This window comes from Hypanus sabinus, chromosome 3, assembly GCF_030144855.1.
Source record: "Hypanus sabinus isolate sHypSab1 chromosome 3, sHypSab1.hap1, whole genome shotgun sequence".
Taxonomy (NCBI): Eukaryota; Metazoa; Chordata; class Chondrichthyes; order Myliobatiformes; family Dasyatidae; genus Hypanus; species Hypanus sabinus.
This window is the reverse complement of record NC_082708.1, coordinates 169,170,751-169,180,667: the sequence shown is the minus strand read 5'-3', so window position 1 is coordinate 169,180,667 and position 9,917 is coordinate 169,170,751.

Genomic DNA, 9,917 nt, shown 5'->3' with positions numbered 1-9,917 from the left:
ATATTGGACTTTATGGATTTGTATGCTTGAAGCATGTTGTCAACCAGCTGCACATAGTTTGGTGCTCTGTAGTCACAAAGAAAGTTTTCAATAACAGCCTTGAATGGCTTCCATGCAATTTTGTCCGGTCAGTTTGTTGTGCAATAATTTGGAAGAGAACTTGCAGGACCCAAATAATACCTGAGTAAGGAGACAGAAACCATAAACAGTTACCAAATTCACTTCAATAACTGCAGATTTCAAACAATCATTCTGCCTTGTTTTTCCAAAGCATGATCTTCTTTATGGTAAATAATGCCTTTTGAATTCCAAGTTCAAAGCAAATGTATAATCCAAGTCCGTGTATGTCACAAATACTACCCTGAGATTTATTTTCATGCAGGCATTCATAGCAGGACAAAGAAATACAATAGAATCAATGAAAAGCTACACAGAAAGACTGACAATCAGTGAATGTGCAATGTTCAGTAATTAGAAACAACAGGTTTGGAGGATTCACACAACACATCAATGACAATCCTTATGAAACCCCCTGGCAGAAATATGAACACTTAGATGTGTTCTTAGATGCATTACACTTAGATGTGGAATTGACAAATTCATCAACATTCGAGTATGAGGAGGAAAATTGATGCACCATCAATAACTCACTCTGAGACGTAAAGGCGAGATATCGGCTTTTATTGACTGGAAGAAGGAACAAGCAGGGAGTGACCACCATACTACATCCTGGAGACTGAGAGGCCGGGCTCAGGCCTTGATCGCCTTTATACAGGGGTCTGTGGGAGGAGCCACAGGAGCAGTCAGCAGGGGGCGTGTCCAGACAGGTATATGTAGTTCACCACAAAAATAAACCAGAAAAGTCAACTTCCTCTTGAGACAATAGATCACTCCATCGTGGGGTCAATGTGTTAGTAAAAGAAATATAGCTGAAAGCCAGTCAGATTATATCTCTTCAGTCTAGAACAGATAATTATTTTGCTGGATTTCAAACCCCATTTCATTCTGTTATTTGTTGTATGGCAAACTTGTTTCAAATTACTAAATTTTATGCATTCTACTAGCATCTTTGCTTCATTTAAATATTTTGTCCTCTGGATGACCTCTGGACAATGGCTCCACTTGGTCAAATGATATTTTCAAGTCTCCAATTATATACTTATTGGCAGAACCCAGACAATGTTGATTGAGGAGATTCACGATAAGTCAGATCAAGTGTCACATGTTTGATTAAAGTGTAAGCAAGATGAGTAAGGAGCCAGGTAATTGGTGAGCTGATCAAGGCAAGCGAAAACAGACTTTAGCTTTCTCAGAGTCTAATTAATAATTTATTTATTTAAATTAACCGCAGGTTTATTACTAATGTACAAGGATGACAGGTGTGAGGGGAGCCTCCTGCAAGAAAATGAAATTCCAAATAAATAGGTAGATACTTTATTGACGCCAAAGGAAATTACAGTGTCACGGTAAGTTCACAGAGAAACAATATTAGAAGAGAAGTAAGATAGAATAAAAAAACAAGTTACTTCGAACAGTCTAACAGGAGGGCAATATCACTTTCCTGGCTATAGGTTGACTCATTAAAGAGCCTACTGGCCAAAGGTGAGGATGACCTCATATACCACTCTTTGGAGCAGTGCAGTTGTCTTAGTCTAATACTAAAAGTGCTCCTCTGTTCAGCCAAGGTGGCATGCAGAGGGTGAAAAACATTGTCCAGAATTGCCAGGATTTTCCATAGGGTCCTTTGTTCTACCACAGCTCCGAGTGTTCCCAGTTTAACTCTATAACAGAGCCACAGTTTCTAATCAGTTTATTGAGCCTGTTGGCATCACCCGTGTTGATGCCATTGACCCAGCACACCACCACATAGGAAATTGTACTAGTGACAACAGACTGGTAGAACATGTGGACAAGAGGCCTACATATTTCGAAGGACTTCAGTCTCCTCTGGAAGTAGAGGCAACCCAGGCCCTTCTTGTACACAGCCTCTGTGTTGGTGCTCCACTCAAGTCTGTCAGCCAAGTGCACCCCCAAGTACTTGTAGGTCCACACCTGATGCACCATCAATAACTCACACTGAGACGTAAGGCGAGATATCGGCTTTTATTGACTGGAAGAAGGAACCAGGAGTGAGTGTCCATCATACTATGTCCTGGAGACTGAGGCCGAGCGTCAGGCCTCAGATCGCCTTTATACAGGGGCCTGTGGGAGGAGCCACAGGAGCAGTCAGCAGGGGGCGTGTCCAGACAGGCACATAGTTCACCACATTCACCCCCCCTTTGTTTGAAAGAGTCCCCATGTGGCGAAGTTTCTTACAAGTCAAGTCTATCAGGTGGTCGAATCTGTCGCTACGATCTACGTAGCACCGGCTGTGATCGCATGGATGCCGGCGACATTGGTGATTGCACAGGGGTCAGAGGTTGCGCTTGTTCCTGCCCACTAGGCGCCGGTGATCCCTCACGCATGTGCGAGGCGCCTGGTATAAATGCGTACGAAACGCCCGGTATACAAGTGTCGTGAGGAGTCTGTGTAGGGCCTGGTGAGTACGGTGTCACCTCTGGTGCAGGGTTCATAGTTACCGGAGAGCCTTCAGGGTACTGGTCTGCTGCACCTGCGGGTGCCAGGTCGTGGATGGAGACCGTGTCCTCCCGCCCATCAGGTAAGACCATGTAAGCATACTGGGGGTTCGCATGTAGAAGGTGAACCCTCTCTACCAGCAGGGAGTATTTATTGCTCCTCACATGTTTCCGGAGCAGCACTGGCCCCGGGGACGTCAGCCAAACTGGTAGGGTGGTCCCAGTGACAGACTTCCTGGGAAAAGAGAATAGGCGTTCGTGAGGGGTGGCATTGGTGGACGTACATAACAGAGAGCGGACAGAGTGCAGTGCCTCAGTGAGGACCTCCTGCCATCGAGAGACCAGCAACCCTTTTGACTTAAGGGCTAAAAGTGTGGCCTTCCACACTGTGGCATTCTCCCGCTCCACCTGGCCATTACCCCGGGGATTATAACTCGTTGTCCGACTGGTAGCAATGCCCCTAGCTAGCAAGTACTGGCGCAGCTCCTCACTCATAAAGGAGGACCCTCTATCGCTGTGGATATAGCAGGGATACCCGAACAGAGTGAAGAGCTGGCGCAGGGCTTTTATGACAGACGTGGCAGTGGTGTCGGGGCAGGGGATGGCAAAGGGGAACGGTGAGTACTCGTCGATAACACTGAGAAAATAGACATTGCGGTCAGTGGAGGGAAGGGGGCCCTTAAAGTCAACACTCAGTCGTTCAAAAGGGCGGGTGGCCTTGACAAGTTGTGCCGTGTCAGGACGGTAGAAGTGCGGTTTGCACTCAGCGCAAATTTGGCAGTCCCTGGTCATCGTCCTGATGTCCTCCAGGGAGTATGGCAGGTTCCGAGCTTTCACAAAATGGTAAAATCGGGTGACCCCCGGATGGCAAAGTTGTGCATGAAGGGTGTACAGCTGGTCGAGCTGTGTGCTAGCACATGTTCCCCGGGATAGGGCATCAGGGGGCTCATTGAGTCTGCCAGGCCGGTACAGGATATCATAGGTGTAGGTGGAGAGTTCTATTCTCCACCGCAAAATCTTATCATTTTTGATTTTGCCCCGCTGTTGGTTGCTGAACAGGAACGCAACCGAGCGCTGGTCCGTCAGCAAGGTGAACCTTTTGCCAGCAAGATAGTGCCTCCAGTGCCTAACAGCCTCCACTATGGCCTGGGCTTCTTTCTCCACCGCGGAGTGCCGAATTTCGGAGCCTTGGAGGGTGCGAGAAAAGAATGCTACTGGTCTGCCTGCCTGATTGAGGGTAGCAGCCAGAGCAAAATCGGAGGCATCACACTCCACTTGGAAGGGAGCGGTCTCGTCCACGGCATGCATCGTAGCTTTGGCAATGTCCTCTTTAATGCAGCTGAAGGCCGCGCGGGCCTCAGCAGAGAGGGGAAACGAGGTAGACTTGACCAGGGGGCATGCCTTGTCTGCGTAATGGGGAACCCATTGGGCGTAATAGGAAAAAAAACCCAGGCACCGTCTGAGGGCCTTGAGAGTGGTGGGAAGAGGGAGTTCTAACAGGGGGCGCATACGTTCGGGATCAGGGCCAATAACCCCGTTTTCCACGACATACCCAAGTATAGCAAGGCGGGTGGTTCCAAACACACACTTGTCCCTGTTATAAGTAAGGTTCAGAGCTGCGGCCACTTGGAGAAATTGTTGGAGGTTGGCGTCATGATCTGGCCTGTCGTGACCACAGATGGTGATGTTATCCAGATAGGGAAATGTGGCCTGACGACGGGCCCCTCCCACCATTCACTGTCTGGAATCCTCAGTTTTGTGGGACTTCTTCACATACCCCGCTACTGACCACACACACACACACGGGCACACACATCCCATCCAGAACCAGGCCGACAGCTGCGCTACCGACACCACTTGCAGCCTCTCCACTCTCAAGGTCCCTCCCCCACCGCTGTTCGCCAACCTGACCCCTGACTGTAAGCCTGTGGCAACTAAAAGCAGGAGGTACAGCGCGGGGGACAGGGCCTTCTTCCAGTCAATAAAATTGATGCACCATCAATAACTCACACTGAGACGTAAGGCGAGATATCGGCTTTTATTGACTAGAAGAAGGAACCAGGAGTGAGTGTCCATCATACTACATCCTGGAGACTGAGGCCGAGCGTCAGGCCTCAATCGCCTTTATACAGGGGCCTGTGGGAGGAGCCAGAGGAGCAGTCAGCAGGGGGCGTGTCCAGACAGGCACATAGTTCACCACAACACCATCGATAACGGAGCAGTGCAGGCTTAGTTTTCCTGAAGTCCATCACCATCTCCTTTATCTTACTGAGATTGAGCTGCGGATGATTCAGCTTGCACCATTTGACAACATTCTCCAGCAGGGCCCTGTATTCATCCTCCCTTTATACACCCAACTAACGCTGAGTCATCAGAGAATTTCTACAAATGACGTGACTCAGTGTTGTATCTAAAGTCCGAGGAATACAGGGTGAACAGGAAGGGAGCCAATACAGTCCCCTGTGGGGCCCCAGTGCTGTTTATAGCCATGTCTGACACTCAGCTCTGAAGCTGCACAAACTGTGGTCTGCCAGTCAGGTAGTCCATTATTCAGGATACAATGGAAGTGCCAACCTGCATTGAAGAGAGCACTTACCCCAACAGTGAGGGCTGTATGGTATTGAAGGCACTTGAGAAATCAAAAAAACATGACCCTCTCTGTGCTGCCCTGCTTATCCAAATGGGAGTAGGCTCTGTTCAGCAGGTAGATAACAGCATCATTGACTCCAGTGTGCTCCTGGTAGACAACCTGCAGGGGATCAAGGGCTGATCTGACCCGGGGTCAAAAGTGAGCCAGGGCTAGCCTCTCTAGGGTCTTCGTGATGTGTGAGATCAGGGCCACTGGACGATAGACATTCAAGATTTTTGGTTGGCTCTTCTTGGGTACTGGGACCACACACAGTTGGGACCCTTTCCAGGCTGAGACCCAGATTGAAAATGCTCTGGAGACACCACACAGCTGCTCAGCTCACTCCTTCAGGACCTTGGGGTTCGCACCATCCGGTCCCGTTGATTTGCCGTGTCTGAGTTTCCCCAGAGCCCTTCTCACCTGCTCAGTAGTGAAGGTGAATCTATGATTAGTGGGGAGTTGGTGGAAGGTGGGGGCTGGGAGAGGTGAAGATTGGGACAATAGCCTTTGTTATGTAGAGGTGTGGATGCTAGATGCAGGGGAGGGAGGAGATGTAGACAATGGTAGCCTGCGTTCATCCAAGTGTTGAACAGGAGGAGGAGAGGCATTGTTGCACTGGGTGCCTTGACATCAGACTGGGATGCTGTGGGGACGTGAATAGGAGGACAGTTGACAAACCTATTGAAGAATTGTTTTAACTCATTAGCCCATCCACAGTTGTATTCTGAGGCTCTGCAGCTAGGCTGATTGAAGCCAGTGATGTTCTTCATGCCTCTCCACACCTCCTGTGTACTACTCCACCCTCTTACTGTTGTATTAGCCTTCATGTCCCACGTTGGAAATATAAGGATGGAGTTAAAGGGAAAGTAAAAATAACAAAAGTTAAAAAGGACAACAGAATCAATGGAGTAGAAAGCTCAAGAAGAGATCATACAGTATGGCCAAGTGAAATAGGAATTGATATGAAAGGAGAGGGGAGCACCGAATTAAAAGTATATATGAATGCACTTAGTATAAGGAATAAAGTAAATGAGCTTGCGGCTCAATTGGAAATTGGCAAGTACGATGTTGTGGGAATAACTGAGACATGGCTTCAAGCGGACAGGGCCTGGGAAATGAATATTCAAGGATATACATCTTATTGAAAGGACAGACTGACTGGCAGAGGGGGTGGGATGGCTCTGTTGGTGAGGAATGATATTCAGTCCCTTGCGAGGGGGAACATAGAATCTGGGGATGTAGAGTCAGTATGGATAGAACTGAGAAATTCTAAGGGTAGAAAGACCCTAATAGGAGTTATCTACAGGCCCCCAAACAGCAGTCTGGATGTAGGGTGTAAGTTGAATGAAGAGTTAAAATTGGCATGTCGCAAAGGTAATGATACAGTTGTCAAGGGGGATTTCAACATGCAGGTAGACTGGGAGAATCAGAATGGTATTGGACCCCAAGAAAGGGAGTTTGTGGAGTGCCTCCGAGATGGATTCTTAGAACAGCTTGTACTGGAGCCTACCAGGGAGAAGGCAATTCTAGATTTAGTGTTGTGCAATGAACCTGATTTGATCAGGGACCTCGAGGTAAAGGAACCATTAGGAGGTAGTGACCATAATATGATATGTTTTAACCTACAATTTGAGAAGGAGAAGGGAAAATCGGATGCGTCAGTATTACAGTTGAACAAAGGGAACTATGAAGCTATGAGGGAGGAGCTGGCCAAAGTTCAATGGAACAATACCCTAGCAGGGAAGACAGTGGAACAAAAATGGCAGGTATTTCTAGGAATAATGCAGAAGGTGCAGGATCGGTTCATTCCAAAGAGGAAGAAAGATCCTAATGGGAGTAAAGGGCGGCCATGGCTGATGAGGGAAGTAAAGGGCAGTATAAAAATAAAAGAGAAGAAGTATAGTATAGCAAAGATGAGCGGGAAACCGGAGGACTGGGAAGCTTTTAAAGAGCAACAGAAGATAACAAAAAAGGCAATACGCCAAGAAAAAATGAGGTACGAAGGTAAACTAGCCAAGAATATAAAGGAGAATAGTAAAAGCTTCTTTAGGTATGTGAATAGCAAAAAAATAGTTGACCAAAATTGGGCCATTGAAGACAGAAACGGGTGAATTTATTATGGAGAACAAAGAAATGGCAGATGAGTTGAACAGGTACTTTGAATCTGTCTTCACTAGGGAAGACACAAACAATCTCCCAGATGTAATAGTGGTCAAAGGAACTAGGGTAAAGGATAAACTGAAGGAAGTTTATATTAGGCAAGAAACGGTGTTGGATAGACTGTTGAGTCTGAAGGCTGATAAGACCCCGGGACCTGATGGTCTGCAACCCAGGGTACTTAAAGAGGTGGCTCTAGAAATCGTGGACGCATTGGTAATCATTTTTCAATGTTCTATAGATTCAGGAACAGTTCCTGCTGATTGGAGGGTGGCTAATGTTGTCCCACTTTTCAAGAAAGGAGGGAGAGAGAAAACAGGGAATTATAGATTGGTTAGCCTGACGTCAGTGGTGGGAAAGATACTGGAGTCAATTATAAAAGAGGAAATTTGGATAGCAGTAGAAGGCTCAGTCCGAGTCAGCATAGATTTATGAAGGGAAAATCATGCTTGACTAATCTTCTGGAGTTCTTTGAGGATGTAACTATGAAAATGGACAAGAGAGAGCCAGTGGATGTAGTGTACCTGGACTTCCAGAAAGCTTTTGATAAAGTCCCACATAGGAGATTAGTGGGCAAAATTAGGGCACGTGGTATTGGGGGCAGAGTACTGACATGGATTGAAAATTGGCTGGCTGACAGGAAACAAAGAGTAGTGATTAACGGGTCCCTTTCGGAATGGCAGGCTGTGACCAGTGGGGTACCGCAAGGTGCGGTGCTGGGACTGCAGCTGTTTACAATATATATTAATGATTTAGATGAAGGGATTAAAAGTAACATGAGCAAATTTGCTGATGACACAAAGCTGGGTGGCAGTGTGAAATGTCAGGAGGATGTTATGAGAATGCAGGGTGACTTGGACAGGTTTGGTGAGTGGACAAATGTATGGCAGATGCAGTTTAATGTGGATAAATGTGAGGTTATCCACTTTGGTGGCAAGAACAGGAAGGCAGATTACTATCTAAATGGAGTCAAGTTAGGAAAAGGGGAAGTACAACGAGATCTAGGTGTTCTTGTACATCAGTCAATGAAAGCAAGCATGCAGGTACAGCAGGCAGTGAAGAAAGCTAATGGCATGCTGGCTTTTATAACAAGAGGAATTGAGTGTAGGAGTAAAAAGGTCCTTCTGCAGCTGTACAGAGCCCTGGTGAGACCCCACCTGGAGTATTGTGTGCAGTTTTGGTCTCCAAATTTGAGGAAGGACATTCTTGTTATTGAGGGAGTGCACTGTAGGTTCACAAGGTTAATTCCCGGAATGGCGGGACTGTCATATGTTGAAAGATTGGAGCAACTGGGTTTTTATACACTGGAATTTAGAAAGATGAGAGGGGATCTGATTGAAATATATAAGATTATTAAGGGATTGGACACACTGGAGGCAGGAAGCATGTTCCCGCTGATGGGTGAGTCCAGAACTAGAGGCCACAGTTTAAGAATAAGGGGTAGGCCATTTAGAACAGAGATGCAGAAAAACTTTTTCACCCAGAGAGTGGTGGATATGTGGAATGCTCTGCCCCAGAAGGCAGTGGAGGCCAAGTCTCTGGATGAATTCAAGAGAGAGTTAGATAGAGCTCTTATAGATAGCGGGGTCAAGGGATATGGGGAGAGGGCAGGAACGGGGTACTGATTGTGTATGATCAGCCATGATCACAGTGAATGGCGGTGCTGGCTAAAAGGGCCAAATGGCCTACTCCTGCACCTATTGTCTATTGTCGATTGTCTATTGTTCACACTGCTTGTACCATCACGACTGGGTGCCCACTATTCCATAATCCATATTGTTCCCTCTCTGTCGCTCTCTCATCAGAGGAAGAAGTGTGGGAGTCCACATGATCCACCACCTCCAAGTCACACACTATGGTTAGAACATAGGATATTACAGCACAGTACAGACCTTTCAGCTAGTTAGGGTGTATTCTGGAGTTATGGAATATAGCAAATATTAATTTTAACAGCAATCAGTCTTCAGATTTGAATGGGGATTGCAGATTGAATTTAAAATGAAGCTCAGAACAATGGTCTTCTTGGAGCTGCAGGTTGGGGTGGATTACAAACCAGGAAGCACCTCATTGACCTGAAATGCCTGCAAATGCATGAACACAGCTAGGAGACAGTAGTGATTAACATTCTTTCTAAGGACTCTGGAGTGTTAGTGTGAAGATCTTGGTGTTTGAAAATTATATGCAACTTAAAGGAAGCATTGTCAACCCAAAGTATTGAAACTGCATTGAGTTACTATTGATCTTAAGGGTATAAAAATATGATGCACTTTGCGTTTAGGAGCCTCTTCTTCCAAGAGTATCTCCAGTATGATGCCTACTTGTTTTGCTGAATAAAGACATCTATATTGCCAGCTTCAGCGTCTTTCCAGTGACTTTGTTCACAGTCACAACACAGCCCATGATGTTGTGCCAACATTTTAAACAACTCTGACATCAATCTAACCCTTCCTTCCCACTTATCCCTCTGTTTTAGCATCATCCACTAAGAGTTACTTAAATGTACCTAATGTATCAGCCTCTACCACCTCCACCGATAAGGCATTCCATGCACCCAC